General features: G+C 40.6%; 1 long non-coding RNA gene across 16 annotated transcripts; it reads left to right on the top strand.

The window, feature by feature from the left end:
- The first annotated feature begins 22 nt into the window (after positions 1-22).
- LOC116991995 lies at positions 23-20,937 on the top strand. 16 transcript variants are annotated; one of them, XR_004416955.1, is made up of 6 exons: positions 39-83; positions 7,632-7,732; positions 11,434-11,558; positions 12,083-12,257; positions 13,837-13,932; positions 20,874-20,937. It is a non-coding gene; the product is annotated as an uncharacterized LOC116991995 (long non-coding RNA). The 16 variants fall into 16 exon arrangements; XR_004416953.1 differs by lacking the exon at positions 39-83 and adding an exon at positions 235-698; XR_004416954.2 differs by lacking the exon at positions 39-83 and adding an exon at positions 6,787-7,331.
- The last annotated feature ends 2,102 nt before the right edge of the window (positions 20,938-23,039 follow it).

The following is a 23,039-nucleotide window of genomic DNA, read 5'->3' as shown; positions in this document are numbered from 1 at the left end:
CGCCCCGCTCCCGGCAGCCAGCGGGGCGGAGCCAGCGCCGGGCGGGCCCTGGGCTGCGCCGAGCGCGGCCGGCAGCGCCCGAGGTACTTCCCGCTCCCTCCCTCGCTCCTCCGCGCCCCTCCGTCACTCACGCGGCGCGGTGGGAGGGGACGGCGGCGGGGGCCGGCCCTGCGGCGGCTCCCCGGGCAGGGAGGGGCCCGCACCTGCTCCCCCCGCGGCTGAGGAGGGCCGGGAGGCGGCGGCCCCGCAGCGCTCGGGGAGGTGGCGGGAGGGGCCGCGCCGCTGCTCGGCGCGGTGCCCGGGGCGGGGAGTTGATGATTAACCCGCGGGCCGTCGAGTACCTGCCTAAAATCGCGCCCAGGGTGGGGTTTAACCTTGTCCCAGGCTCGGTGCCTCCCGTGTGACTCTGCCCGAGACCCTGGGGCGGGCAGTTCTGCTGCTGCCGCCGAAGCGCCGCAGGGATGCGCAGCTCCGTGTTGAAAAGCTCTGCTCTAAATCTCAGCCTAGAGCTCGCCTCGCAGTCGTTTTTGGAGGTTTCAGGCTCAAGAGGTCGAGGTGATGTGGGGGTCTCGGCGAGCGGCTCTGCGCCAGCAGCCGCGGGCTGCAGTAGCTCGAGTGTTTGTGGCTGGCACTTGAATCCATGCTGGCCTCTTTTCCTCGAGCTGAGCTGCAAGGAGCTCAGCAGCTGCGGCATTTAGGTCAGTGCTCCGCTTCTCTTGCGTCAGGAAAGCTGTCAGTGCGGCCCCAGCCTCCTGCTGCCCGGGGCTGCGGGAAGGAGTGAGTCAGGAGATTGTTCCACTGATAGCACAGAAAATACCTTCTCTCCTGCTGCCTGCCTCTGCTTTCCTGACACGCTGCTCCTGCTCGCGTTTTTAAGAAGCGCTTAGCACTGTGTGATTTGCATTGTGAAATGATGGCTTGCTATAACGGGTCCGCCGTGACATCCGTAGGCTGATTTTTTGCTGTAGTTATTCCTTTAATTCGTGCAGCGGTGTTGTGAAGGTTGAATGAATGTTGGAGAGTATTTTGTTCTATTGGAGGAAGTTTTACGCCTGACTGCAGTGAAATGTATGAAGAACTGTGTCACGAGCACTTATTTTTAGATTGATGTTGGGGTTTGTTTCGTTTGTGCTTTGATTGTGGAGAATTTTTTTTTCTGTGTACGTTCATCAGGAGTGTAAAGCACTTTTGGCTAGTAGAAGGAACTCAGTTACGCTACAGTCATTGACATGGGGGTTCCTACACATACGGAGTGCATTTGATATGTATTCAGTCTCTTTTCCAGTGGCTCTGTTTAACTGCTGAAACTGGTCAAATAATGCAATCTACTGAATAATACAATGTAGTAGTTTCCTTAGGTAGTTGTATGTATGCAATGGTTTTTCTCTTGGGATTTTGGGACTCTCAGAATATTGTGTTTTTAGCCCTAGTAATACTTATGGTTAAAATACAGTGGATGTACAAAAATTAATGCAAGTTCTGTTCATTAGTATGAAAGTTAATATAAGTTCTGTTTATTAATTTCAATAACAAATTTTTAGCTTCTCACTGTAGGGTTTTTACTTTTCCCAGGGGTGACTGGAGTCTACCATTTTATTTTGGCCTTCCACAAATTTTTTTTTCAAGCCTAAGAGAGAATGTGGTAAAAGGTGTTTACTTGTGTGTGTTTGTGCTCTGGAAGAATTAAATAGATGTTTTTCCTGCTTCTTAGCATGGGCTGATTTTGAAAAAGCTCTAGTACTAGATGCCAGTTCTCTGGTAAGTTAGAATTCATGACTCAATATTGTTAAGATTTTTTAAGTTACCTAATACCTTCATTCTCTACTTTTGTCTCTTTCCTCCCTCCCACCCCCAACTTTTTTTGCAAATTAACTTATATTTGGGGACAGACATTTTAGCAGGGTCTAGATAAAAATACTTTGCAATGAGGGTGGTGAGAAACTGTCAGGTTGCCAAAGAAGTGGTAGATGCCTCATCTGTGGAAACATTCAAGGTCATTTTGGTCAGGGCTCTGAGCAACCTGTTCTTGTAGATGTCCGTGCTCATTGCATGAGGTTGGACTAGATGAGCTTTAAAGGTCCCTTTAAAGGTCCCTTCCAACCCAAATTACTCTGTTACAAACTCCGGTATGTTTGTATGCTCCTAAGTGCCACAGTAGGATTTACTGGTGTCCTTTCTTTTCTCCTCTCTGACATTCAAGTTGATTAAAGTAAAGCTTGTGCCAAAGACAGAATCCAGAACCCGAGTTTTTCCATATGCTTGAGGAATAGAATTTGCGTGTTGGCAAAGAAAAAAACCTGACTTTTCATCTCATTTTACCGTAAAACTTCATTTGTGCTGAACAAAACAACCCTGTAGTAATAATTACTACGTGATGCCAACTCCACAGTCACTAGGAATTGATTTGAGTGTTCCAGATCTGGGCTGGTAATGACTTTGGGATCTACTGTTTGCTCAAACGGAGTTTTGTCTTGCATGTTGTGTGGATTTGACTAGATTTGGTTTTGATTTAAGTCACAGTGCATGAGCACATGGCTTATTTCTTGTTTCATAAATTTCCATGTACCTTTTGAAACTATTTTCATAACATAGAAAAGAATTAGGAGGGTTTTAAGATACGTGAACTGAAGGAGCTTCAAAAATTGTAAATGAATGAGCATCCAGGTCTGACTTGACTTCCTGAATCAAGGGATCATCCTCTTGTTGCGCTCTGTTCAAGCATAATTTGCCAACTTTGTGATTACACAGACACAGTGAAGACTCAGAGTCTCCCCCCAAACCCCAAGATGAGCTCTTGAAATGGCTGTTGCTTAAGGCTACGTATATATATGTATATATGTGTGTGTGTGTGTATATATATATATGTAGTGCTTTTAAAGAGTAACAAATTTGTATAAGAAACCATTATACTCAGGCTGAGAGCATATGCTATTCATGTGTGTCTTCTAAAAATATTTTCACATGCAAATTACACACCCACTGGCTGCTCAGCTCTAACCATGTTGTTGCTGCATGATGGTCCCTGAGAAACTGAGAATGGAGTGGAAGGTACCAGCTGAAAACTTTTGCTCTGAAGGTTTAGTTTCTTGGATTTTACTTTTGCTTGAACTTTCCTTCTTTTTCCAAAACCTAACAAAACAACATTTCCAAAATGGCGCTTTGAAAGTTTAAATCTTAATGTAAGAATAATAAAGTAACTAAATATATATATACCTCTTTTTTTCTGTTCAATGCTTAAATATGTTAATATGTTCTGTTTTTCAAGGACAGATCACAAGAAAGTCATCGTCTCACTTAGATAGTTTTTTTTATATATGAAGTCAAGGTGACATGTTTGTAAATTTTCTTGTGTTCCTCAACTATTTTTAAGCCCACAAATGAGTAACATTACTGATTTTTCTATGGATGCGTAATATCCTTTGGCTATTGCAATGCAGTATTTTAACCAAAGGGATGGAGATCTTTTCTAAGACAGATATTCTAATATCAGTAGCTAAAATAAGAGACCAGGTTTTTTGTCAACTGCTGCCTGTTTAAACCCTTTATTTTTCCGGAGTAAAAACCTCTTATGTTTTTAGGACTCATTTTCAAAAGTACAGGTTAAAAAAAAAAAGAAGTGTTGCATTTTTCCCTACTGTGGTGCCTGTGGCCTTGACAGAACAGGAAAAATTTGTATATTGCTCTGAGGTAAATGTAGACTTCTTTTTTCTTCTTGTATCTTATAAGTGCCTCTTATTTTCTCATCCTTAACAGGAGTACATTTTTTACTGTGTAGAAAGAAAGAAGCTGAACACTTGACACCTGATTCAGTACTCTCAGAAATCACTGCAAAGATTTCCTTTTGGAAATCACTGTTGGCCCTCAAAATACATTCTTAATTTTCATACGATTCTTAAAGTTATTTTACCTCCATTTCCCACAGCCCATAGGCTTCTGACCCCATTATAACAAGGAACAATAGCCAGGAGTTAACTTAGTGTCTCTTGTGTTTTCGGAAATTAATTATTTTCAGGAATATTTCTAGTGGTAAAGTATCAATGATGAAATGATTGTTTCTGAAACCTGTGGGAAGCTGGGTGGTATCTGATATCATCATGGTAGTTTTATTGAGCATTTGTGTCCTTAGGAATCTTCCAGTAGTTATGTTTCTGTGGCATTGTGGTGTTGCATTGCTAGTCTTGTGAAAGTTAGCAAAAATAGAACTTAATGCTGATGGAAGGATTTGGATGGGACTCAGCATGAAGGTAATACAACAGCAGTCAAACAAAATTCATGCCTCTGTAGTGGCAAATATATTGGCTAGCTTGATGTTAAGGACTTGAAAAACTGATGTGAAAGTTTGGAATTGCATTGGTTAAAAGACTTTCAAAGTAAGGAGGACTACAGCAAGCCAAGTGTTTTGAAATTAAATGAACAAATAGTTAATGCTTCCCCAGACGTGATAAGCTGGTTTCTAGTTTCATACATTAATTGCTCTTTTAAGGCATGTTATGTTTGATGCTCCTTTTTTGTTTGCCCTTTACACTGGTTTTCTCTTCCTCTGTATGAAAGTCTGAAATTTCTGAGGTGGTTTTAGATTTAATTGATTGACTTATAGCAGAATTCCAAGATGTATTATCAGGAAGGTTTGATTAATTCTGAGAATAGTGATTTTCAGCAATAGCTGCTAATGACAGTGTTGTGCAGGAATTTAGTAAATCTGGGATGTCTACAAGGTGTTATCATTCTTTTGTGTGTTTATAAAAGGGAAATTAATACCAAATTACATCTATGCAAGTAAACAATAATTGATATAATGACGCTTCTAGAAGAATCTTAGTTGTTTCATTCTGTTTTCAAAGTAACTTTAAAGGCTGTTTTGTTTTCTTGAAAAAAGAAGTGGTACTCAAACATATTAAAGTTGAACCCTTGTGAATCTTGGGGAAAAAGAATCCAAATATCTTGGCTGCAGAACTGGGTTCCTATGTTAGCAGAGTGAAGAATATTAAATAACACACTTGCTTTCCAAGAAATTGGCCAGCTCTTTTCACATTCCATAATGTGCTTCAAGATATTTTTCATGTATTCCAGTACTTTCAGAAGAAAGGAGTCTTGTCAAGTAGACTGATTCTAAGTTTGTAAGATGTCAGTTGGCACTGGCAAGGGAAAAAAGAGCAATGATCCATTGTGTGGAGTTTAAAAGTGGCAGATTATCCATTCTTACTTACCTATCTAAACTTACACTGACATAGCATTCCCTGTCCATTAGCGACTTTCCCCTCTGCTACTTGAAGCACTTGAGCTACATTTTATCACCATTAGCTTGTGGTTCTCTTCTTGTTTAGTCTTGGAGGTTTTTTGGGTTCGGCAATCCCATTTGGTTAAACATCTTGTGTAAGGATGCTGGTATTGTTACTTTACACTGTGTGTGAACAGAGGCTCCAGCTTCTGGCATCTCTTTCGAGTAAGTGTTGCGTAAATACGAAGAAGGATTGATGATTATTCTGAAGAATTTAAAATGCCTTTCCTGTCTCCTCTTTCTGGAATTGCCAGGATATTGCATACTTCCCTGATTTTTCACAGAGTTGTCTAAAGGATTTGTTAAAGTTGGTAGGACTAATTCTGTGTAAACTTAGAGCCCTTGCAAAATCTTTCCGGTTTCTGAATTACCCTGTGGAGTTTTTGTGTGGGGTTGGTTTTTTTTTTTTTTTTTTTTTTTTTTTTTTTTTTTTATATCTGAAAAATTTATTTTTCTATGAAGTCATTCCTTATGTAGAGCTAATGAAAGAAAATAATTTGTCGTTATTAAGGTGTAGGACACAGATATTTTTATATGACAGTTTTTATTTGCTTGTGATGCTGAATCACCACATCTTCACTTTATTATACTGGTTTCTGTAAGGATGCATATGATTCGTCACCCTCAAAAAAAGAGACATTTTGGGCCTGGAGACCACTACCCTTTTCTAAATAAATTATTTTTAAATGTTTAAAATGTTTTTAATGCATTTTTTCTGTAATTCTTGGACCCTGTGTTAGCAAAGGGTGTGGGGAGTGGATGAGTGGGGTCATGGTAGTGACAAAAAAACTACAGTAATTTCACGAATACAAGCCACACCATTTTGACTAAAATTTTGCTCCCACCCCAGAAATGTGGCTTACACTCAGGAGTGGCTAATATGTGAAAAATTTTCTGAAATTTCCAACCCCAGAAGTGCCGCCGAGGTGCTGAGCCAAGCACCTGCCAGTAAAACCCGGGATTGCGCAATTGTTACAAATTGGTTACTCTGTTGCGTGGCAGGTGCAGGCGGGCTCTGTGCCAGCGGTGTGTGGGGGGGAAGCGGGGGGCTCCCTCCTGCCAGCCCCACGGCCCGAGGGAGAGGTTGGGGGGTTCCGTTCTGCCATCCCCGTGGCCCGTGGTGGGGGGCGGGGGGCTCCTGCCCGCACCTGCCACCACAGGAGCAGGCAGGCTCCGTCTCCACCTGCCGCCACTGCCACGGGAGTGGAGGGGCTCCGTTCCCGCCTGCCGCCGCCGGGCAGCGCTGGACCGGGGCAAGTGAGCCCAGCAGCAGCAGCAGCTGACCCCAAGCGGCCCCGCCGAGCTGGGCCACCTGGCCGCGTCGGCAGCCCCAAGCGGGCCGAGCCTGCACAGCCCGAGCTGAGCCAGTAAACCCCATGATCCTGCGGTTCTGTTACTATTTGGCAACTTTGTTGCACGCGGGTCCTCGCTGTGAACAATGGAGCGGCTTATAATCAGGTGCGGCTTATTTATGGACAAAGAACGAAATGTTACCGACACCCGGAGATGCGGCTTATAGTCAGTGCGGCTTGTATTTGTGAAATTACTGTATTACCTTTTTTCCCTCTAGCCTAAAATATCAATAGTTCAAAGCTGAAATAAAATACTGCTGAGTTCTGGTTTGCTGGTGTAAATTTAGCACCTCTCTTGAGTGTTGCAACCCATTGGCTTGTAAAATACATTTAATTGTCCTTTTCAGCCTGATAGTGCTTTTTCCTTATATCAGAAATGTTATTAACTAGCCACACTAGTCATTTTTATATAACCTGTGGTGTGCTAATGCAGAAGTTTTGAGGTGTGCTAATGTCATTCTCTATAAGCAGTACAATATAAATGACACAATTCTTTTTTTTTTTTTTTGGTTACTTTATTCCTAGATAAGTTGTCCATAATTCTGCACTCAGAACCAATCACCTGCTTTTTATATGGCATCAGCACCTAGCAAGATGTGGGCTTGTCTGTGTTTAAACATACCATGGGGCATCTCCTTGCAATGTGTTCTCTCTTCCCTCAGACATGGTGCCAGGACAGGGACTTGTTGCTTGGTAGTCAGGTATTGACCTTCTATTCTCAAGTAGAAGTATATTCCTATAAAAGGTTGCAAACATGGAAATGCAGTTAGTTTCATTGCAAACAACTATTCTAAAGTAATTTTTTTTCTTTCTAAAACATCAAAGCCATATAGTTTATTGTTAAAAGAGGACTTACATATTTAGTAGAATCAATTACTCACCTTTATTAATCAGAAAAAATATTGAAGTTTCTTAATGCGAGTATAAAATAAAGATATGTAAGGTTGAAATTTGCTGGTGTCAGTTTGAGAATCTGACTGACCTCTCACTTTTGGCTTTAGAATTGCTGGCTTGATTGTTGGCTTTTGCTACTTCCTACCTGCATCTTGGAACCATGTCCCTGTCTTTCATGAGTTTGTGGTTGATGTGGATGCACCATCCTGTGAGCTAATTTCTGCTGCTTATACACTGGTGGGAAATTTAACTCTTTTTTGTGGATATGTAAGAAAATTGTTGGACTGTCCTGCTGTTTAAGTGAATAAGGTCAAATAGGGACAGGCCCTCTATTCAGTCTAGCAAACAGCAGTGGCTACTAATGAATGCTTCGGGAAGGCATGTAAATAATGTCTGGAAATGTAGAGTTTAAAAGAACCCAGTGTTTTAAAATGCCTTTTGAATGGTCCTGGGACCAAGGTTAACAAAACTGCTAAAGTAGATTTCCCTTTTTCTACATATTCTGCTATTTATTTCTTGTTGTTGCCACTTAAATAGTGCCTATATTGTTTGCGGTAGTGTCCACAGCATTAATATTTGAAGTTACTTACAATAGCAGGTGTTAAATGTTCAAATTAAATCATTATTTAGAAGATGAGCTTTTTGATATTTAGTTTGTTTGAAAGCGTTCACATATTGTTACACAGCATAGATAGACTGTCGCTATTTCATGCTTCAGAACAGAATATATTACTGAACTAAGATAAGGGAAATTTCTTCTGTAATTCTGCTTGTGTCATTGGGTAACCATGGTTTTATAAAACATTTCAGCTTTTTTATTATTACTTGTGGATTGTTTCAGTGAGGGTTTCTTAATTTTATTTTTTTTTTGTAATTAGTAATGCTGTACCATATTTCATGCATGAAAGAAAAGTGTAAACTTAAACACAAATCCAAAATGGAGGTCCTTACCAGAGCAAAACTGAAGGAGAAAAAAATATGGAAGTACTAAAGCAGAGGTTCCCAAGTTTACTCTGCTGAAGTTTGGCACTGACGTTGGTATCTAAAGGACTGTTGGTGCCAGTGGTGTTAATTTCTCTTCATAAGTATTTTTTAGGTTTATAGGTATTATCTCAGGGCAGAACCTCTATCCTACATTCTTCAGCCTGTGAACCACCTGAAACCAGGACCCAGCTTTGTGCTTCTACCTTGCTTAGGGGTTCATCACCCCCTATTTCCCTCTATCCTTTTGTCATCTCTCAAAATCTATCCCGGTACAGCAGGTCCCCTTGGAACTGCTCTCATAACAGTACCTGATTGGAAGACATTTGAAGTGAAATGCAAGTGTGGCACTGGTTCTGAGTGCAGCTGTAAGTGCTATAATGTTCCATGCTTAGGAATAATGTGCGGCAAGTGACTGGTCCCACAAACCCTTCTGCAGATAAGTAATCCTGTCAAAGGCAGTTGAGTGCATTTGATTAAGGATTACATGTGATTAGTGGTCTGCAAGGTTAAGAGTACAACTTGTATCATTAATGAGTATTCACATATTAATGCTGCTTTGAGCAGAGATTGAACTAGATGACCTCTGAGGCCTATTCCAACTAGAATGATTTTTTGATTATCACACTTGTGTTATGCAAATAGATACTTCCTTTATAAAAAAATCTGTTAATTGGATAAGCTAAACTCTGGTAAGTCACTGCTTATTTTACCTACTTGCATCATGTTGTAGCATGGAGTTGCAAATTTGATCCAAGTTACAGATTTAAAACACTAAGAGGAATACACCCATGCTTTTTTGTGTATTGCTTCATGTTCTCGTATAAAGATTTATGTCAGATTGAATTCCTTGTGTAGGAATTCTTTCCTAGCATACAGTTGACTTGTTCTAAAATTAGTCCAGAATAGAGTGCCTGAAAATTTGATGCTTTATGTGTAATTGAGGTGTGTGAATGGATTAAAACTTGCTCTGCCGAATTCAGGTACCGCTAGTACTGAGACTACAGTAACAAAGGCATCACTGCAGGTTAGCAGCCTAAGAAAGGCTTGAGGCCCTAAAAACTTTCCAAAGCAAGGACTCAGAATGTGAGAGGGCATTCTTATATTTAAAAAAAATCCCAAACCCCCTACCACCCCAACAAACCAGCACACACACCCTCCCCATTAGAATATACTATGCAGAATCTGAATATTATGTAGATGTTGAGACACAGCTGGATCACTTTAATAAACAATAATCCTTCTCATGTGCAGGGAATCATGGATTTTCTTCCTGTGTCTGGATAAAATTTGTAGCTGTTGATACCTCTATAACTGTTCTTGTTTAGTATTGTTAATTCCTTACTTTTAAGCAAGAGGTTGGTGGTAAGAGAGGAAGTCTCTAAACTGTAAAAGGCCAATCACTTCCACTTGCATGCAATTAGAAATGTTTTTATGTAACATTTTAAGCCTCCTAATATTTGAATTAATCTCTGTAACAGGCTGTTGTCATGTCTTACTGGTAGCAGTGTATTTCAGGAAAACATTTGGTTGTATGCTTTATTTTAAAAATACAAGGATGGTTAACCTCACAAGTAATGTGTTAAGGACCTGGCAGGTCTCTTGGGCTTTTAGGGAGTATAGAAAGCAACTAAAAGAAATAAGAGGTGCTAGGAAGGAGTGGAGTTACTTCTTTATGCTGCTTGTCACCACAAGGATATTGTGGGCATTTTACTCTTTTCAAATAATGTTGATTGGATGTTATCTGATTATGGGATTAGGGAAGCAAAAGACTGAATGCTAGAATAAAGTGCTGAAGACTCCTATGGCACAAGGACTCAGTGCTATTCATTCATTTAGTGGTTCTAAAGGATGAAGTGGCTGATCTGCTAAGAAGCATGCATCTCGTTAGGATGAGATGCTGTGCCAGAAGACCGGAAGCTGTCAAGTGCTGTACATACTGTACTTTTAAACTGAACACAAGGAGCAGAGCTGGAATTTGCAGACCAAGGACTCTTATTTTAATGCCACTTGAGTAGATTTGAATTCTGCACGGATAGTCAAGTAGTTCCGTGAGCACAAGATAACAACAGCTTTCTATGCAGTTGCATCTTGGAGGTAATGAAAAATACCAGCTGCAGCTGGGGTACTCGTAATGCGTCTCTTACTTGTGTGCTTGTTCCCCAATAACAAAAGCATAGGCTGCAGTCTGTACTTCAGTTTGGTCTGTTTGTGGGTTGGTCTTCTATATCTACTTGCTCAGTACTTTGGATTTCTGAAATATCTAAATTCTTATTAAACTGTAAATGACTTTTCAATTTTCCTTTTTGATAAAATTCAAAATAAGGTAGTGGATTTGAAGGTTAGAAAAGGCCAGGCCTAACCTAAGCAGACATGTTAAACTGCATTAATCTCTTCTGTGTTTAGGAGTCTAAACAATGACTGAGTTGCTTCTGGTGTTAGTAGACAAGAGAGGGATGGACCCACATATTGATAGACTCACGCACCCTGTTTAGTTCATCCCACCTTAAACTTGCAGTGTATGGCCTTTGGCAGGAAATTGGACTGCAGGCAATTTTGGTGAGGCTCTACAAGTCATCATTTTTGATGCCATTGTGGGGATGATGACCAGTGATGCAGAGGTGGAACTGAAAGTTAAAGCAGTCCAGTAGTACACTATGCTGCTTTCGGTGGCAGAGCTGTGATTTACCTTGTAATTTACATTCAGGTGACAACTGCAGTTTCTTAAGTGCTGACATTTGTAGCTGCAATTAGCTGTGTGGTCTTGTTCCCTCACTTTCCCTCCTATTGTATTAGCACAGTGATTTGTGCCATCATGCAGTGACTGGAATCAGAAAATTGATCCTGACTTTGAGAGGGGTCTGTGGCAAGCAGCAATTTCTAATCCAAGCTAGTTCCTCACTCTAATCTAGTGGGTGTCTCCACCAGGAGATGGGATCGTGACCCAAAGATCAGAACAAGCAGCAGGAGGGTCCTCTCTCTTTGAACTGGCATTTTTCCAGAAATGATCATCAGATTATGCCTCTAGAATCTGTGACTCATCTTGCCCTCAAGTAAACATCCCAAATAAAATACTGCATACGTTCTGTAAAATTAGAGAAAGTTGTGAGAAACTTGAAGGCAGTCTTCCAAAACCATCTGTATTAACATGATGGTGGTAGATGATATTTAGTGTTTTTAGCTACAAAATAATTTCATGCTGGAAGGAGTAACTTGAACCACTTGAAGATAATTCTATATTACAAGCAAGTGTTCTGCAAAAATGCGTGTATCATTACAGATACCTAGGTGAAAGCTTCTTTGAAGAGAAGAAATATGTAAAGTATGAGAAACATCCCTAAAATGTACTGAAATGGTGCTCTGCAGTAGCATTAAATGGAAGTTCCTTATCTGGACATCTCAGCTTAGATGAACTCTTCATCTGGTTTAATGAATTTTTTATACTTTATCAATCACTGCATATATATACCCTTTATGTGTTTTGAATGCTATTGTTAAGTAACAAGTTCTTGAAAACAAAGTGAAGTATTTTAAGTAACTTTGCACCAGAAAAAGTTGCTGTATTTCTTGCTTTCAGTTCAATTACTTCAGATGATCTGTAAATTTTCAATAATGGCAATACATTCATTCTGCCATTTGGAGGAGCCTGTGCCACAGAATAATGATCTGAAGAAAGCTCACTTATTTGCAAGGAAGAGTCTTCATTTGGGAAGTAGCGCTGATGCAGCTCAAGGGTGCTTTTCCAAGTCCAGGTAAGTTTTCTTAAATTATATTTACTTAGGTTTGTATGCTGGCATTTAATTTACATTAGCATGTATGCTGTGTCCTGTCAGAGCCTTTGTGTTGGTCATATGAGAAATGAAGTATGTTGAAATTAAAAGGCACATGTAGGAGCATGCATACTTGTGAGTGAAGCAAAATAATCTGGAAAATAATTTTAGCATCATTTATTATCTATGGAGTAGCTGTCAATGGAGGTTATGGTCTTAATGACACAATTCCCTTTTGGTGCGTGCTTTTTCAGATTTGTGTTTATTGTATAAATTCAGTATTTTGCAAAGCCTGAGTTGTTGTTTTGGATCAAAATGTTAGTTATTAAGTCTCAAGTCATTCAGAGGCAATAAAAAGGAATTCACAGTTAGCTTTTATAACTTAATAATGACTTCACTGCACAAGTTAGTTTCTAGTCATATTCTGTATGGGAACTGTATGCAATGTACATTCAATAAGAACTATTAGCAGTAAATTAATAGTGAATATTTAAATAGGCATTTGAATTTATTGTGTTCTCATTGCAAACTGCAATTCTCTAGCTGGCTATGGATTTGGTGTTCCAACCAGCAGCCAAATAAATGATAATTTGAGGGAAAAACCCAAAAGCCAAATGCTTCTTATCAGGTAGAGTACAGTTTGCCAGCCTTTTCAGTGGTACACAAATCAAGACTCTTTTAATGGCATCTGTCTACTTTCGTAGACAAATTATTAGTTGAATAACTGGATCGCTTGCATCTTTCTAGATGGATGTATATCTGAGAAGCCTTAACAATATCATTTGTCTTGCTAAAAATCCCACAGAATTAAATGGATTTCAAATTTCTCAAATGTATTACTGTTGTATCTTTTGGGTCTGGAATCAGAGGCTCCTGTTCTGTGTGTTTTCAGTCACGTTTGACTTCCTATCAGGGCCTTCCTGGTAGAGGACTCATGCTGAGAACTTTAGTGACATAGAAAGAGCCTTACTTTTTTTGAGTGTAAGCCTTTACTTTAGTCCCCTCATACTTGTAGGAAACATGAAGATACTGTTTTAAATAAATACTTTATTACTGTAATGATTAATTAGAAGTCAGAAACTAGTTTAAAAATGCTTTTGAACTGTTAGTATACTCCAAACAGGAATGGCAGTAGTGAATAGGAAGCTCTTGCTTCAGTGTACTTCTAAAAATTGAAATGCGTGACAGTAAAATCATCACAAACCAAGATTAATTCTGGAGATAGGGTTTACAATTTCTGGTCCTATTTTGCAGTATGAATGCTATGAATAGTGTTCACCAGATACAATTTTAATTTTTTTTAATGATACAAAATTATAAAAACTGAGGGCTTTGGTGTATCCAAACTTATTTTTATGTAGTTGAAGAACAATATTTATTCTTAAGCTTACTGAGTCCTGTTGGTGAGAATCTATTCTGGCTGCACATGAAGTAAAACTTCAATGGAACACAGTTCCATTGAACCCAAAGTAGGACAAGAATAAAACAGAAGCCAAGTTCAGTATTATTCGTAATAATGCTTATGATGGATATTGACAGAAGCAAGTGTATTTTTTTTCAGACTCTTTCAGCAGAACTATTATTTTCCTAACACAACCTCTGGTACAAGGATAAAATTGGATAAAGGAACAGAGTCCTGTATCTGAAGAGTAAGAAGGTAAGGTATTTGAGATTATATCATTTCAGCAAGCAGTTAACAGTAATTTCATTTACTTGTTACTTTGCATACAAATATACAAAAATACTTGATTCATCATGCATCAAGAAGTCTCAGACATTTTATATCAGTTCCTTTTTGTTAGTTGGGCTTTTTTTCCCCTTTTTATCTCATGGGTGGAATTTCTGAAAACATTCAGCCCTTCTTTCTAAATGTGTTTTCTGTGAAATCAATGAGCTGACCTGAGTGGGAATGAAGGTTGGTTTATCTTTGGTGAGACAAAGTTAAGTTGTCAATAACTGTTGTTGAAATACCATCCTTCAAATGCTATGTCCTTGACATTCAGTGGATGAGAATCTCAGAACTGACTACTGGGAACTCCCAAGCTACAGATCAGGTAAATAACTTCTTTGGAGGAGGAAATGAAAGGTGTCTTCTTTTTAAAATTACGATAATTAAGTAGCAAAGTGTGCAACTTAAACTATAAATATTTCCCACTTAACATTTAATTTAAAATAGACATGTCTATATTTGTGAGAGGTTTTGTTAGTTGCCGTTTGAGCCCTATATAATTATCTAACATTTCAGCAGGACTGGTTCTAAAGAGGACTTCTTTACTGGCACAGAACATGAATGTATAGATCTAATCCTATTTTCCAACATGAACCTGTGGGTAGTTGGTCCAACTACTGATTTCCACTTTGCAAAGACAAAGACGGCTTTTGGTATTGAGTATATAATTTAGAACTAACAGCTTCCATGTTAGAGTAAGTGATAGAGGCTCTGTTCAGATCATGAGATTAACTTAGTTTGTTTCCTGCTTCAGCTAGTCCCCAATTTCTCCAAGAAGAGGGTAACTTTCATGATAAGGTAAAATTTGATGTTGTGACAGCTCAGTATAATTTGTAATAGAGAGCCTTAAAGTCACCCATAACTGGTGCTGCTGTACTTTATTTCTGCTCTTAGAAAGTACAGTGGTGTAGCAGATGCTGCTGTACTGGAGGAAGGAAACTTGGAGATGAACGGTGCGCATTGGCAGCAGGAACTTTTATGGCTATCTCCAGTGGCTTGTCCTGGTTCATCATCCAGGGTCCACTTTTCTTCTGCTTTTTGTAGGGGGATGGAGAGAGAAAGTGGAAAACAGTTCTGTAATTGTTAGAAAAAAGCAGTAAGTTTTCCTTGTTAAAAAACCAAATGTTCTTCTGTCACAGTGTTTCAAAGAGAAAACATTATAGATTTGGGTATTTGTTTTTATGATTTATCCAGTTACTATAGACTTACTTCCTTGCTACCTTCAAAACCAGAAAGATAATATAAAAGGATCAGTATTTTGAGATCAAGATCAAGAATAAAAATTGAGATTATTTAAGATAAAAGATTACAACAAATCAAAGAAGTACATGTATTATCTTTTAAGATATTTAACTTCAGTGGACTGTTAACATCAATGAGCTATATTTGAAGTTTTCTATGTTCAGTTCTATAGCCAATATAGAATGTGAGAGAAACAGCTGAAATAGATGATCTGCTTTAAGAAAGTAAGCAACTATTCCTGCCAATCAATTGGTTTAAAAAGCCTATTAAAATACAAGTGGTTTTATAGCAGCTTCTTAATTCATTTAAGTAAGCAGAAGGAGTATCACATGCTTGTAATAAGTTGCTTGTTCCTAAGTGGTGAAGAATACAAGGTTTGGGTTTTTTTTTTCCCAATAGAAATGAATAAACCCTGTAATTCTTACCACAGGATATACTAAACAACTGGGGGCAAATTCCTGTACCTCTTGAATTTGTGAAGTTATAGAAAATCTGAGCAACAGTTATTAAAGACTCTTTGTAATTAAAAAAAGAAAAAAGTCGTGTAGCACACAGAACATTCAATTTTAGAGAAGTGACGTATTTTAAGAGACAGTTCATACCACTGTAGGTAAGTCTGTGCCATTAGCACTTTAAAATAGAAGAATCTGAGCCATACATAAGCTGAGCATGTACCTCTCTCTGGGTATAACCCATTGATATATTAGTTTTGTGGAATATCTTTGTTCCACCGTTCTTTGTAACACAGTTAGCTTCCTGCCTGCTCAGGAAGACGTATCTTAACTTGTTCTTGGGACTTGTGTTTCAAGAATTTCTAAGAGAGGGCTCATGTGGGAGCTGTTGTGTAGCTTACCTTAGGGTAATGGCAAAACTGGATACCACCCAACATGCTACACTGATTTTGGATTCCAACATCATGACATTTTTTTGAGACAGGCCCAGGAATTTGTTATCCTGGTCATGAACATCCAGCTTAAATGCTCTCCTGTTGGATCTCACTCTTTTATTGTTGCCATATTGAGCTATTGTTGTTAGATTTTTGAAGGAGGACAGACTTTTGCCTTACCTGCAATACAGCTATGGGAGTTTCACGGTCTTCCAAGAGAGGATGTCTCATTCCTGACATGCTCACCAAGAAGTAGTGAAGGCTATGTAGTGCTTTGAAGGTTAACTTCATTATCGTACTGTGGAATGGTAATTGTGTATGTTATGGAATACCATCAAAATGAACAGTGCAGTTGATTTTTAAGGAGTACATTTAAGTATTGCATCCTTCAAGGTGCTTTCTGTAAGTTAAAAGTATTTTAGATTAATTTTTACAGAATTTCAGTATATTGAGAAATTATAACTTCTGTATGTAATAGACTACACTTGCTGGCAGGTCTTTAAAATGCTCTGTTAACTATTTGCAATGAGATAGTTTTTCTAAATAGAAATATCATGTTTGTTTAACAAGATTTTCTATATTAGTATGTCCTTCCCATTACTTTATGATACCATGCTGTACAAGAATTGTAGTGTTGAGTTTTATTTTCAGTTTTTTTCTTCTTATTGAGGTTCATCCACTAGCAAACAAAAACCCCCTAATTTAAGTACCTCACTTTTCAACACAGATCGATCCCTGAGATGAGAATGTTTATGCTATTAAAAGTGAATATTTTACTATTTTTTAAAATAACTAATATACCTCTCAGTACATGTGCTAGGTTGTGGTCGCTACAGTTCTTATTCTTAGTGAGGCACATACAGTTCACCTTTGATAAATAAGTTACAATTGTAGATATTTCACTTTATCCAAAGATTCCTGAGGGGGAGGCAAAGATAGGGAGACAAAAACAATGCTTTTCTCTTGAGTATGTTTTGAAGTGTTATAAAGAAGTCACAAGTAAAGAGTAAAATGCATTCTTGTTTTATCAGGTGATTCTCATGTCTCAACTCAGTTGTCTGGGAGTTACAGTAATTTCACGAATACAAGCCGCACCAATTTGACTAAGATTTTGCTCCTAAACCGGAAATGCGGCTAATAATCAGGAGCGGCTAATACAACCTCAGAAGTGCCTGCCAGGGTGCTGAGCCGAGCAGCTGCAAAGTCGGCATTTTGCGATTGTTACAAATCGCTACTCTGTTGCACCGCGGGTGGAGCCTGGCTCCCTGTAGGCAGCACGGGGGGCGGGGAGAGAGGCGGGAGAGCTCTCTTTCCTCCTCTGCCACAGCCCAGGGGAGAGACGGGGGGGGCCCGGCGCCGCCATTGCCGTGGCCTGGGGAGGAGAGGAGGGACCCGGGCCGCCCCTACCGCGGCCCGGGGAGGGGGGGGGAAGCCCGCGCCGCCATTGCCGCGGCCCGGGGAGGAGAGGGGAGACCCGGGCCGCCATTGCCGCGGCCCGGGGAGGGGGGGGGAAGCCGGCGCCGCCATTGCTGCGGCCCGGGGAGGGGGGGGGGAAGCGCGCGCCGCCATTGCCGTGGCCCGGGGAGGGGGGGGGAAGCCGGCGCCGCCATTGCTGTGGCCCGGGGAGCCGACGGGAGCCCCGCGCAGCCATTGCCGTGGCCCGGGGGGGGGGGGGGGGGAAGCACGCGCCGCCATTGCTGCGGCTCGGGGAGCCGACGGGAGCCCCGCGCTGGCATTGCTGCGGCCCAAGGAGGGGGGGGGGAAGCGTGCGCAGCCATTGCTGCGGCTCGGGGAGCCGACGGGAGCCCCGCGCAGCCATTGCTGCGGCCCAGGGAGGGGGGGGGGAAGCGCGCGCCGCCATTGCTGCGGCCCGGGGGGGGGGGGAAGCGCGCGCCGCCATTGCTGTGTCCCGGGGAGCCGACGGGAGCCCCGCGCAGCCATTGCCGCGGCTTGGGGAGCCGACGGGGTGCTTTGTCCCCGCCCGCCGCCGCCGCGGCAGGAGCGGGGAAACTCCGTCCCTGCCCGCCGCCGGCGCCACGGGCGCGGGAAAGCTCCATCCCCGCCCGCCGCCGCTGCCGTAGGAGCAGGGGAAGCTCCGTCCCTGCCTGCCACCGCAGGGCAGCGCCGACCCGGGGTGACCGAGCCCAGTGGCAGCGCCGGGCTGGGCCATCTGGCCCTGTCAGCGGCCCCTAGCGGGCCGAGCCTGCACAGCCTTATCTCAGCCAGTAAACCCCGCCCTCCCGCGGTTCTGTTAATAATTGCACGCAGGTCCTCGCTGCAAACGACAAAGCGGCTTATATTCGGGTGCGGCTTATCTATGGACAAAAACCGAAATGTTTGCCAACACCCAGAGATGCGGCTTATATTCAGTGCGGCTTGTATTCGTGAATTTACTGTACCATTCATAGTGTCCCAGGGACAATGCAGTGGTTAAAACGTTTTTTTTCACTTGTTTTCTCCTTTAGAGAACACTTGGATAAATAATTAAACTTTGTTCCTTTAGAAGCAAAAAAGTTTTGGGGTTTTTGGGGTTTTTTTTTTTTGTTTTTTTTAACACACACAGCTGACATTGGCAGATGCTGTTTCAAGCAACCAAGTAAGGTACAGGTAGTGTGGAAGTATTATTGTGCAACTGAACTAAAGGAATTTTGCTGGATAACTGCTTACCTGTTATTGTCATTGGCAAGTTACAGGTAATTTCCAAAGCTGTAGTCTGGCAGAGGAGTAATAATTACTTTGATGTGTATTTTTCAAACCAAGACACACATTTTACTAATGTTTTTAGGAAGATTCAAAATTACCACACCATTGTTGCTAAATAAAAAATAGTCCATTTTAAAAGAAAAGGAGGTATGAGGAGAATAGTGACATCTGAGTGGCGCGGAGAAAGCTTCTGTCAGATGAACTTCTGGCAGAAATTCAAAGTCTGGTTTGTCTGTAGTAATTCCATTAGCATTTCAAAGGTTGATGATGTTCTGGAAATGATACTGGAGGGATTATTTTTAAAGTTAAGAATTAGTACTTTAAGGTGTTGCCTGCACTAGGAATATTGTTGCTATCTTGCAGTAAGTAAGTGGACTGTATCTGAGACACTCCGTTTTCCATAAGTTGTTTTCTCTGCTTTATCTGTACTAGTATCAGCTACCTTTCCCTGGTGTGAATAGAGCTGTATTGGTATAAAACTGTATCTATTGGTAGCTTATTTCTGCATAGAAGGAAACAGCCTAGGAGCACTGGCCCCATTCCAGAAATTGTTTTTGATTATATTGCAGTTGCTATGCTTGTATAAACTATTCCTGTTGGAGATCTTGCGCCAGATGAAAGTGACTTCAATCTAGTTTGTTTGCCCTTATCCATACAGCCCCATAAAAAATTACACCACTTCAGTTTCACAGGTTTGATTTGCCTTTGTAGGCAGACTTGCTCTTTACACCAACTTATCTCCATTTATACTGAAGGATATAAACAATGAGTGTTTTGACAATGAAAATGTATCTTCTGTTCTGATAAAAGCTTAATCTATTCAGTTAACACTAGAACCAGTACAGTTTACTGTGAAGGTTAGAATATTTCCATCTGGCTGGGGGCACCAGAACCTATAGAGCAGCTGTCCCCATTCCAAATCCTAACAACTCTGTTATTCAGCATGGAGTGCAATGTTTTATGTCTTAGCAACTTTCAACTACTGTTTTATAGATCAGTGTCTTGCCTCACTTTTCTGCTATCCAGTATGTGTTACCTAAGAAAGAATTAGGAAGGCTGAAGTCAGAATATCAGAACTTGGATCACTTGCAAATAGGGCTGATCTGCATATGCTGCATGTTCTATCCAGATATTGTTGAATAGATTCAGATCATCCCTGTTTTAAAGCTGCAAGTGAGGGAGAGATCTTTGATCCCATCTTAAAATGTGGAGAGGTGACTGTAATGGGGAAAAGAACTGAAAATAAATATGTCTAAGTATACTGCTCTAAGCCTGGGAGCAGTGAAGAAAGGACCTTGCCAGAGACTAGCTCACAGGAACAGAAAGAGCCAAAAGCTCGGGGACCTTTGACCATTCCGAGAGGATTCACTAACTTTAATTAACTGTTCTCTGGTCTGTGCTTACTGACTTTCTTTCACCTCCTGCTGTCTATTCTATCTCTTCACTTTTGCTCCATTCCTCCATACTACATATGCTTCCTCCCACCCAATGTGCCCTTCTTACCCTGTACCTCCTTCTATGTTGTTTGCAAGCAAAAGCCACCTGCAAAGTAGAGCTACTGTTACATTTACTGCAGTCCTGCTGTTTGTGCTGTGTGTGGACTTTTCCCCTGTGCTGTCTTACCTGTTTAGACTTGTTTTTTCTTTGTGGTCAGGGACCTTTTACTTTTCTGTGTATTTGCTCTATCCTGACTAAATGGAACTTCAAATTTGGAAGTCCTTAGAAGTATAGTATAGAATTATGTTCTTTTATCCTGTTCTTTAATAGAAACCATTCGTAGGCAAATGACCACCCCTAATGAGATGAAATATATGAGATTTCATGGGATAAAAAGGAATATTGCTCTTGCGGTTTTTCTATAGGTAAACCAGTGATTTAAAAGTATAATGTTACAGCTGTGGTTCTATTAGTGTCCAGCATAATAGAATGAACATTTCAGAATGAATTTTCTATTTGCTGTGTTTGCACTGCACTTGCAGTGGTTTGCAAATTGCTGGTTTGTTTTCCATGTCTTACAGCTATATAATTTGCTTTCTAGAAACCATTTTGGTAGGTGTGGGTTGCTTGTCAGAAATGCGTTCCAAAGCTTGAGTGCAAAGGAAGCAGGGTACTAATGATGAATAAGAATGGATATCTGGAGGATAACAATGGATATGGCATCTTCAAAAGCATGGCATTCTGCTAAGAAATTGCATATAATTTATTAAACACTACGTGATAATTCTCAGTAAAATGTGTTTTGTCTCTCTCTGAGGATTTGTCTGATGAAATTTTCTTCAAAATTTTGAAAAGTAGGAGGATTGCTCTATATCATGAAGTATTTTAAATTCTGAAGCATTTTTCAACAACTTTACTTAGTGTTGACTTCTTGAATATAAAAATAGTGAAAGCATCTTTTTAGAAAAGTAAGTTATTTTAGAGAGGGAGTTAGTGGCCGTTTTTGTCTCACTGTGTGTGAGCCTGTTTCTCTGAATATTTAGATCTGAATATTTTTGAACTGTCATTTTTTAAAAATGGCTTTTTTTCACTCAGTATAATCTCTCATGGCATATTTCACCATTACACATGAGAATAGTGTATTCTAATAGGCATTGCATCCAGCTTTGCAGGAGATACAAAATGTGTAATTATTGACCAACTAATCGTAGCTGGAAACTTTTAATCTTCGTGTTGGTTAAAAAGATATGGCAGCATGCTAAGTAACTACACTGATACTACTTTGTTGGAAGTTTCACACCATTTAAATAATGCACGCAATTAGAAAGTGCAAGTAAAAACAAATGAAAGTTTTACTGTAACTGCAGTGTAGTAGAAGTGATCTCTTTAAATTTAGTATTTGAAATTACTTAGGCCAACAATTCCCTAAGCAAAAATTCTTGTTTTCACCAAAGCCAAGTATATTCTTACCTATGTATATACTGACTTCTTGGAATTAACAAAGAATTTATGCCTCTTTTTCTTCCTACTCTTTGAATCCCAGTGGTGGTTTATATTGAAGTGGAACTGTTCTGGTGGCAGTTGGCAGTTCTTAAAGCTTCTTGGTTAAGGGTATTTTGAGGTGCTGGATGTACATATGCTCTATAGTAAAGAGCACAGACACTGCACATTCTTCTGACGAACCAGTTTCATAGCTGAGATAGCTGTTCCAGAGCGTGCTACTTCCAGTGAAATCAGGGTTTAGACACACCTCAGGAACTCATGCCCTGCAGAAAGCAGCGGTGGCTCAGGAGCCAATTCACAAGCAGATTAGGTGTTAATCGGATAGACTGTGCTGGTCAGAGGGCTGGTGGTTAATGTCTGAGTGGTAACAGCGGGCCTGTCAGAGCCTTAGCCCTGCTGAGAGGCAAGGATAAGGAGCTCAGACACATCCTTGTGCCAACACAGATACTTCCCATGGACACACAGAGTAGGAAAACGGGTGTATTCTCATGGGGGTGAGCACCAGCCAAGCTGACAGAACCCAGCTGCTCCGGACTCCATTGCACGGTATAGATGTGCATCATAATAGGTAGCTAGGGCAGCATTAATTGAAACAGGGCATCCTTACTAAGATGCTGGGGGAGGAAGGACAGAGAATGCCTAGTAGGTGAGCTCCTGAGAGGTCTGTGGCCATGCTCCAAAGGTCTGATATAAGTGCATAAGTTAGACTTAAAAAGATTAATGTAAGCAGTCTCCTTATTTGAAATTAGATTGGCAAGGAAGGTGACTATGAGTGACTATTTAATATCCCTTTCTGTAACACTCATTTTTTTTATTTTTCCTTTTGAGGTGGGAGGGCAATAAAATCTGGCCCTCAAAATACCGTGTACTCATTCCAGTGCCAAAATACAAAACACAAATGAGCATCTTAAGTTTTGGGGTATACTAGGTTCCCTTAACTGCACTTGAACAAATGTGCATGTTAGATGTATGAATGTAAACTTAATTTAGAAGTACATCAAAGCAGGTATCTGGTTTTTTTGACTGCTGTGATTCTGTGGGCTAACATAGTAAGAAACTAAGGGAGAGGAAGCTAGGCTGCTTACAACTTTTTTCTTGCCAGGCTAATTTTTCACTCGGGTTCATTGCACTTCAAGTGTTTGGTTAATTATTTTATCTCATTTTAAACTAGCTTTTCTGGGGGGGAGGTGTGGGAGGACAGGAGGTTAAGGGAGTGGTGTTAAGTTCCTAGTTTTAAATTCCCTCCAATTCTGAAGGTGAATAT

This window comes from Catharus ustulatus, chromosome 2 (genome assembly GCF_009819885.2).
Source record: "Catharus ustulatus isolate bCatUst1 chromosome 2, bCatUst1.pri.v2, whole genome shotgun sequence".
NCBI classification, from domain to species: Eukaryota; Metazoa; Chordata; class Aves; order Passeriformes; family Turdidae; genus Catharus; species Catharus ustulatus.
This window is presented reverse-complemented; position numbering and strand designations above follow the sequence as displayed.